The sequence below is a fragment of the Panthera onca genome, chromosome A1 (assembly GCF_046562875.1).
Source record: "Panthera onca isolate mPanOnc1 chromosome A1, mPanOnc1 haplotype 2, whole genome shotgun sequence".
NCBI lineage: Eukaryota > Metazoa > Chordata > Mammalia > Carnivora > Felidae > Panthera > Panthera onca.
In genome coordinates this window covers 172368974-172377419 of record NC_138339.1, presented here as the reverse complement: position 1 = coordinate 172377419, position 8446 = coordinate 172368974, and the positions used below count along the sequence as shown (strand labels likewise).

General features: G+C 43.9%; 1 non-coding gene across 1 annotated transcript; it reads left to right on the top strand.

Moving 5' to 3' along the window:
• LOC132682532 (U6 spliceosomal RNA) lies at window positions 1–107 on the top strand. The gene has a single exon (XR_009611718.1). It is a non-coding gene; the product is annotated as a U6 spliceosomal RNA (small nuclear RNA).
• The last annotated feature ends 8339 nt before the right edge of the window (window positions 108–8446 follow it).

Genomic DNA, 8446 nt, shown 5'->3' with positions numbered 1-8446 from the left:
GTGCTTGCTTTGGTAGCTTGTATATTAAAATTGGAGCCATAGAGAGAAGATTAGCATGGAACCTGCGCAAGGATGACACGCAAATTCATGAAGCGTTCCATAAAAAAAGAAAGAAAAAGTAGGAGAGAAAATGCCTTTAAAGGCAATAAAATAGGAGCCCCTGAGTGGCTCAGCCGGTTGAGCGACTGACTTGATTTTGTCTCAGGTCTTGATCCCAAGGTCGTGGGGTCAGGCTCCACCCTGAGCCTAGAGCCTGCTTAAGATTCTCTCTCCCTCAGCCCCTCTCCTCCCTGTTTCCACTCTCTCTCTCTCTCTCTTTAAAAAAAAAAAAAAAGTGGGGCGCCTGGGTGGCTCAGTCGGTTAAGCATCCGACTTCGGCTCAGGTCAAGATCTCGAGGTCTGTGAGTTCGAGCCCTGTGTCGGGCTCTGGGCTGATGGCTCAGGGCATGGAGCCTGCTTCCGATTCTGTGTCTCCCTCTCTCTCTGCCCCTCCCCCGTTCATGTTCTCTCTCTGTCTCAAAAATAAATAAACGTTAAAAAAAAAAAATTAAAAAAAAAAAGTATTAAAACATAAGGCTTTTTCCTTTCTTCTGAAGTCTCCTTTTGATTTATCATGGTAATTGGGTTTGTTTTTTTCTTTTTTTTTGTTTGTTTTGGTTTGATTTGGTTTTTGCTATTTAATGTCATTCTAAATCAGAAAAAATTCAACATTTTAATTTTTAAATTTTTTTAATGTTTATTTATTTTTGAGAGAGAGACAGACAGAGACAAAGTGTGAGTGGGGGAGGGTCAGAGAGAGAGGGAGACAGAATCTGAAGCAGGTTCCAGGCTCCACGCTGTCTGCACAGAGCCCGACGTGGGGCTTGAACTCACAAGCCGTGAGATCATGACCTGAGCCAAAGTCGGATGCTCCACTGACTGAGCCACCCAGGCGCCCCCAGAAAAATCAACATATTTAGGTGATTAGCATGAAATGTACCTTTGGTCTTTATAGGGTGCAATACTAGTTTTAAATGAAAATATAAGAGCCTTCATCTCTCAGGTAGCATACTCAAAATTACACAAGCCAAATTTCAAAGCTCATACCTGTATGTCTATTGTGGTTTTATTGCAACAGTGGAAACACTGCACAAAAGCAACTCTGCTTTTCACAGCACACATTCTACCAACTCTATTTTCAGTTTACTGAAGAGTAAGGAAAGACTGAACAGAAAAGAAACCATTACCCTATCTTTTCCTTTCTTTCTGGGTCACCATTTTCAGTATTATTGGCCAACTCAAGAAAGTAACACAAGTAAAGAATGGGTTCCTTGATAGGGTTCCTTGTTCATTAGTGTTCATTAGAGTGTCATTGTCTTCCTCTGGGTCTGAAGCAGGTTCTGTTTTAAACAGAAAGCATGGCCTAAAGGGGTTGTCAATGACCCTTCATACCCAGCTGTAAGACCCAACTTACTTGCCTGGTACTTGTACTGAGTCACTGAACTGCCATGCCTTGTGGATCCACCAGAATTCTTTGCTCGTTGAATGTCATCCATTCTATTTGTAAATAGGCCTACAAAGAGTCGCAGTGCACGTGCATATAGCATGTAACTTCTCTGTTCACACGTGTGCTCCACTGTCCCATCACATTTCACTTGCAAAACACAAGTTCAAAGATAGCATGATTAAACATTTCAAGACGCAACAATACAGGATTAAGCCAAACAAGGGACCCTTCTGAACATGGGCCCTGGGCTACTGGGTAGTCTGCACATCCATGAAGTCAGGCCTGGCCTTGAACTAGGAAACCACTTGTTTGATCGACTCAGGTTCAACCACGGAAAAGGTACCAAAGTCAAGAATATTTTTGGAAGTGTCAATGAGGAAGAAACACTTAAGTTACTACTTCTTATGTTTGTAGACCACCGGACATCAAAATTTGGTTTCCTTTGATTGAGTTCATTGGGTTGACTTCCAACACCTCTGGTTTCCTGTTCGATGCCACAGAATTATTTTATAAACTCTGAATGATATGGATTACCTCTGGCTTCATCTCTGCATGGGTGCAGGCACATAAGTTCCTCAACCTCTTGAGCCTCCAGGTTGCAGGGCACCCCTTTTATTCATTTCTGGGTCATGCCCCCTCAGACCCTTGAGTGGTGATGTCTTTTGGACGTGGCATGTGTGATTTATGAAAGGCTTTGGTTCTGGGGTGGACTTTGCCTGCAGGGGCTGACCCTCCACCCACAGGGGATGATAGGTAGATAATAATGCCTTGAGAGACAAAAGAGGAACTGTGAAAAAAAAAGACCTTTGCCCCAAGGAGTTATATAATCACTCCACAGCACTGTGTACACACACACACACACACACACACACACACACACACACACAGAGGTGGGGCAGCAAGGAAGCAGTAACATGGATTTCTTTCCCAAGGACTGACACAGCAAGTTATCTCTTCATAACTGACATTTTTAAAGCTGACTCTATGCACAATTCAAGCTTTTGTCTTATTAAATTACTGAAGACAGGGAGGATACTAGGAGTCTGCAAATAATCTGTTTTCCTCAGACGTATCAGGGCAGTTGCCAACCACGGATCCCATCTTTAACTTCTTTCGGAAAGTGAACCTGTTACCTATCAAGAGATATAACCATGGGGCCACATGCACATGTTTTTCTAGTGAGTTACATCCTGGCTGCGTCCCCACATTTTTCTCCTTGTGTAGTGTGGACGGCTCCAGAGACAAACCCTCACTGCTGTAACATTTTCGTGGGAACAAGGAATGAGAGCTAGTCCATTGCACTCAGGAGAGTAGTGTGTTGGGCTCCATAAAGGAGCTGGGACCATCCTTCCCCTCCCTGCCCTTGTGCGCTGACCTCAGCCTGCCTTGTCTACAGGGATAAACAACGACCAGTTTGGACCTGCCTCTGCTCTTGCTCTCAGTCTCCCTCTGTGACCTTATCCTTTGGCCACAGCAGTGTCCCAGAGGCATCATGCCTGAAGCCGAGTGACTGGAGTGGCAGGGCTGAGTCTAGAATACCACAGAAAGGCGCTCTATGTTGGGTACCGCAAATCCTCCTTGAGTAGCCTCTCCAGGTACCAGAATTCAGCATGACTTGCATTCCTGTCAATCAACCAAAACAGGCACAGATATTAACTGAGAGTCTTCTAAAGAATATGCTGGTGATGGACAGATGTATTTGAAAGAATAAAAACCATCATTCAGAGTTTGGCTTTGCATATGTCTCACCGGATGACCTTAGACCAGTTATTTAATTCTGGAGGCTTTTGTTGTCTCAGTAGTAAATTAGAGATGAAAATACCTCTTGCCTATCTCACGGTTTAGAGATTGAACCAGGCTAAACACTGCACATATAATAACACACCATAAGAAAACTGTTAGAGTCGACTGCAATGTCAGGCATTACTATCAAGTGCCTAATACCATCCCAGACAGCATAGAATAAAAAGTAACTAATATTTCATGCCTATCTGAAATGAAATCACAATCTTGTTGGGAGAAAAGGCTCTGTATGTGGTACAGATATGCTTTTTTAGATCTCCACATTATATATTGTTCATAACAACACTTCTGTCTACGAAGTTGGTTCTATGATTATGTCCACTTTACATATGAAGTAATGAGATGCAGTGATCCTGCATACCGTTTGAAGGTCACATGCCCAGCTTCAGGAAAACAGCAAACTCAAGATATGAAACCCATGAAGTCTAACTCCAGACTCCAGACTTTACCTTGACACCATGCCGTATCTTTTCATTGGTATTATAGACTTAGTACAGGCAATAATTAAGTGGACTTAGTTATAGAAGAGATCAATATGTAATTTTCTCAAAGACCCTATGTATCTTTCCCTGGGAGCCCTACTTCTAGCTTTATGATAAGCCACAGTGATAGCCTAACCATAAAAACTAAGCCTTCTTAATTGCTCCCCTTCTAAAAGTTCTTGAAATCTGTCAGCTTATTTAAAATGCGGAGCTTGTGACGAAGCCCTTCATGGGACACTCAGACCCGAGTTTCTGATGCTGGTGGAGAGGGTGTCTATAGGAAATTGCCAAGCGGGTCCTGTAGGTGCCAGCGCTCTGCTCACGTGTGGGGCTGAATCTGCCGATGAACATATTTGATTAGGACTGCTTCATTGTGCCCGCTTGCTTAAAAGTACTGAACTGTTGTATAAGTTCTTTTGAAACAATGCATAAGGAAATAGAATTTAATAGCATTTCTGGCTCTTGAGTCAAGTGTATGTCAGATTACAACGAGCAATTTGAAAACACCGAAGTAGCACAATTTAAAAAAAAAAAAGAAGAGGTCTTAGTGAGAAGGCTGTTCTGGAGCAGAATATGACAAACTTAAGAGCCACTCCATGTTCCTTCTTCAAATATCCAAGAGAATTCACTGGTTCCTAAAACTTCACGCATGTCTTTTGATTCCTCCTTCTAAAAATCGTAAAATCTTGGCATGACTGTTCCTAATTCAGAGTCTACTAATGACTATCTTGTGTTCCTTTTAGCTCTGTGTCCCCACACTGCTACGTGAAACATGGGGGCCACATTCCAAGGGCTTTGGATAACCATGCTGAAACTCCATAGATCTCTTGATATCAGAAAATGGGGTATTTTTCCCTGAATGGTTTTTTTTGTCATGAATTTTCTTTATGAGTTTTCATTTAATGTGAAGTGTTGAAGAGTGGTCTATTCCCTCACGCTCCCAGCACACTTTATTGAACACCAATCTGGTGCAGCTGAACTTGGTGCTCAAGTGACCACTTATCAATGGCCATTCACCATTAGAGATTTTAGGAATCTCTTGAAGATCTATGCCTCTGGCAGAATACTCCCTCGGAACCACACATCCAAGTGGGATGACGCAAAATCAGGCGATTTCAGAGCACTTTCTTAGGTGAGTTTCTAAGAGATATAGAACCAGTGGACGTTTGACATTCAGCCAGAGATGCGGTCAAAGAACCCGGGCGGCCAGCAGAAGCCAGATACCCTGCAGCTGCAGCCACAAGATGCATGCTGAGTTTTGAATGTTTGTGCTCCAAAAGAACAGCTTTGGACTAAAATAAGCCTTTTAAGGATCTCATGAGGAATCACAGGTGCCCCAGGATGACCTAAATGACAGTGTCTTCTGGAAGTTCTAAACACAGTGAGAACTGTGTGTGCAGAAGGATCGTCACACATGCCATTATGGGTCAGAGTTTGTCTTCTCTACTAGGCTCTAAGTCTGTGTCCGGTTCATCACTGTTTGCCTTGTGCCTAGTACAGGCTCTGGCCTCTGGTAGCCATTCAACAAGGTGGAGCGGTTTCAGAGGGTGGATTGTCTTTATGGACCAAGCTATGGGATCTGACCTGGTGAGGCATCCTCAGGACCCAGCCATTGCCCTGTAATATACACACTACACTAGGAAACCCCAGTTTTTCGTGGTGCCCCCCTCCTTGGGGTCAACTCTTGAGAATTCTGAGCATGAACATACCCAAGGAATCTGTACTTCTGTCGCCTCCTTAACGTTGTTTTCTTGAGCAAACTTGGTCCCGCGGTCTCTTAGAAGGAGTCCCACTTTGTTTTCATTTTCTCTTTCATTTTAAAACTTAGGTCATTAACCTAGATGGAAGAGAGTGAAACAGACGACCAATGACCCTTAGTTTTGTGGGAAATGTGCTGTGTGTCTGGGAGCGATCAAAATTTCCCACCCAGACAAGTTAGAGGTGACAGAGGTGCTTTCTTAAAAAAGTAAAGCGGCCTAGCGGTTCTGGTCTTGGCATTGCTGCTATATCTTATATAACATTCTTTTTTTTTTAATTGACTGCTCTGTTTTTCATCTCAAGTTCATTTCATTAGGTTGCTGAAAAGATTCAGGATGCCAGTTAATTTGGATATTTTGGGAACTTATTTCAAATGTAACATCTTTTGACTGGGATTTCTAGGGGTTGCACGTGGGTCCTCCCCCATCTCCAGATGCTGGGGCTTTAAATTGTCATGAGAGCTGAAATTTCATTGTGCTCTTATTTCTCCAAAAGAAAGGTAGGTGTGCCATAAATTCCCTCAGGAAATCAGGTAACTTTTCCTTTGCTTTCAACTCACGTGAAAAATATTAAGCATATGTAGAGACATCTTAGTAAGTGTGTGTGGGGGGGGGGGGTTCTTGCAAGTATGAAACTAAGCCTACTACATGCATTTCACATATAACCTTGCAACATTCCTAGGAGGCCCCTTGGATTGTTCTCCATCTGATATGAGATGAAATTGAGTGTCGTAGAAGTTTTTTGGCTTGTCCAAGATCTCCCAGGCTGTAACCATTATTACTTTAGTGCCTCTGAGCTCCACACAGTCTTTTTATCCTGCTTTGTGACGTGGGGACTCCAGGGAACCTCATTTCTCCCCGCCTGCCCACGGGTGGTCCTGACGGGAGGCTGAGGGCTGGAAGGGGAAGAAAAGACAGTCTGCTAGTTTTCTAGAACTGCCATAAGCTACCACAAGCTGGGTAATTTACAACAGAAGTTTATTTGCTCTTGGCTCTGGAGCCTAAAAGTCTGAAACCAAAGTGTTGGCCGGACCACACTCTCTCTGATGGTGCTGGAAGAGAATCTGTTCCATGCCTTTGTCTTGGTGTCTGGTGTTTCTGGAAGTCCTTGGCGTTTCTTGGCTTGTAGATGCATCACCCCAATGTCACACATCACCACGTGGTCATCTCCTCTCTGCCTGTCTGTCATCACACAGCGCTCTCTTTGTGTGTCTGACTCTGTACCTCTCTTCATAGAAGGACGCCAGCCATATTGGATGAAGGACCCACCATACTCCACTATGACCTCACCAAATCCTGCATCTTCATTACATCAGCAAAAACCCTCTTTCCAAAAGAAGTCATTGTTCACAGTTTCCCGGGATCAGGACTTCAGTGTATCTTTTGCAGCATGAACTCTACCCACAACAGGATGACTCTTTTTCTCTGTTTCTGTTCTCACTGTGACATCCACTCACAAGGAGGGCTAAGATGCCCACAGAGTTCATGGCACTGGTTGTGGCTCTTGGGCTTCAAAGGCAGGTGCTCTGTAGTGACCTTTCCTGAGGAGCCTGTATCTCCACCGACCACTCCTTCAGCCCAAAGTTCTGAATCTCATCTCTGAAAGGTCCTCCTCAAAGTTTCCAGATTCCTTCCTTGTTCATTGCCCCCTCAGCAATGATATTTATAACTGCTGTCCACCATTACTGCCCTTTTAAACCTTACAGTTCTTTCTGACTCCTTCTTGTAGTTAATGACCTTGTATCCAGTTGACAGTTCTTTCTACCAAATTCTCTCCGTTAAAATGTTTGTCTCCTGACTGGACCCTGCTACATGGGTAGTAGACTGGGAACTCATCCCTAAGGCAGCATGGCATTGTGCTTACGCAGCTGAGCTGTGTCTTAGGAGAAAGCACCAGAACTTTTACCAATACTCAACTTTCCCGTGTTCCTGTGAAACCACATGGATGAAAAGTCCCCCATCCTAGCTGGTTTTGAAGCCGAGGCTAGGTGAAATGAACCAAAGAATCTTCTTTAAAATCTTTTCAGGAGCGGGGAGTGGGCGAGAGGGGAAAATGGGTGATGGGCAACGAGGAGGGCACCTGTTGGGATGAGAAATGGGTGTTGTATGTAAGCGATGAATCACAGGAATCTATCCCCAAAATAAAGAGCACACTGTACACACTGTATGTTAGCTAACTTGACAATAAATTATATTAAAAATGAAATGAAATAAAATAAAATAAAATAAAATCTTTTCTGGTCTCTAACTGTCTATGAGTGATGAATAGCACCAATGACATCCCACTTCTACTTATTACCAGCAACTCACTGCCTGATCATCACTCGGGCTATTTTCACCTTCTGCTGGGAGCATGGTAACATGGCTTTTGCCTAACTATTTTGAGGTTAACTGTGGACCTGACTTTCTTTAACCAATAAGATGTGAAAGGAAGTGGCCTGTGTCATGTTCAAGTAGAGCTCTGAGAGCCAATGTGTGACCACATTTTCCCCTGTCCTGCCAATCATGGAAGCAAGTGTCAAAACAGAATTCCCACCAGCCCCTGTCCCTGAGTGGCCACAATGAGCAGGGCAGCCAGGTAACCTGAGCTGCACGCGTAGCATGAATGGGAAATGGATGCTTGTTGGGCCATTTGTTCCGGCAGCATATGGAGACTGTCCTGATTAGTACACACAGACTCTCATGTCCAGGGGCAATATCTCAAGCTCGTACATTTTTTATGGTGCATTGACTCCTGGGACAACCTGCTTTCCTGGTATTCCTTCACCCTCATCAGTTTCTCCTTTTTTTGCAGCTTTGCTGGGTCCTTCTGCCATTCTGTCCTGCAAACGCTGAAATGTGCCGGGGCTCACTCCAGTCATCTTCTCTTGTCTATCCACACTCTTTCCCTAGAATACCCCATTCAGTTGCATAGAATC